Source organism: Otolemur garnettii, unplaced genomic scaffold (assembly GCF_000181295.1).
Source record: "Otolemur garnettii isolate 467f Iridium unplaced genomic scaffold, OtoGar3 scaffold00032, whole genome shotgun sequence".
Classification (NCBI taxonomy): domain Eukaryota; kingdom Metazoa; phylum Chordata; class Mammalia; order Primates; family Galagidae; genus Otolemur; species Otolemur garnettii.
In genome coordinates this window covers 2,466,294-2,467,392 of record NW_003852427.1, presented here as the reverse complement: position 1 = coordinate 2,467,392, position 1,099 = coordinate 2,466,294, and positions in this window count along the sequence as shown.

Genomic DNA, 1,099 nt, shown 5'->3' with positions numbered 1-1,099 from the left:
TCAGCTCCCCCTGTCAGTTTCCAGAAGAAGATGACTTAACTGTATTTGAATAAATGTAAATTGTTATATTATACTTAATAAAAGTAGACATCCCCTGAAAATTAGCCCTAGTGTGTCTTCTTGAGAAAAAATAAATATAAGACAGTGTCTTATTTTCGGGGAAACATGGTAGGATGAACTGGGCTATGCAAAAGTGGGAAAACTCAAACTGTAACGAAACATACAGGGCCTTCTTCCCACACCAAGCAAGCAAGCAACTCTGCAGCGGACACCAGCTGGTGTCCTCCAATTCAACTAAATTCTGATGCTATTTACCTGGAGATAGCCTCAGAAACCATAGTTTGAGGGCCCACAAGACTGCTTTGTCGTTCTTCCAGCACTTCTGACTGACTAGCTTCAAGTTGGGGTTTCCACGACACCCTCTTGGGCTTGATTAGTTTACTAGAGGCTCACAGATCTCAGGAAAACACACAAAGAACATTTTAAAGGATAGAAATAATCCAGATAAAGAAATACATGAGAGAGGTTTGGAAGGACCCTGAGGCAAGAGCATCTGTTTCCATGGAGTTGGACTGTATACCATGCTTCCCACACATGGATGAGTTTTTTTGGCAGGAATTTTTTGCTTTTTTTTTGTTGTTCATTTTGTTTTGTTTTTGAGACAGTCTCACTCTATTGCCCTGGCTAGAGTGCAGTGGTGTCATCATAGCTCACTGCAACCTCAAACTCCTGGGCTCAAGCCATCCTCTGGCCTCAGTCTCCCAAATAGCTGGGAGTATAGGTGCCTACCACAATACCTAGCTCATTTGTCTATTTTTGGAGAGTTGGGGTCTCACTGTTACTCAGGCTGGTCTTAAACTCCTAGCCTCACACAATACTCCTTCCTCAGCCTCCTAGAGTGCTAGGATTATGGATGTGAGCCATCTTGCCTGGCCTCATGGATGAGTTCTAACTCATCTTCCTATAAGTCTCTAAATGTTCAGCTATCCAGAAGTTGTCCAGACCCTGTCCTTTTATTGAGATTTCATTGGTAGGCATGATTGAAGCATGGACAACTGTATAAATGTGATTAGACAAAAAGCGCATGTTTTTTTTTTTT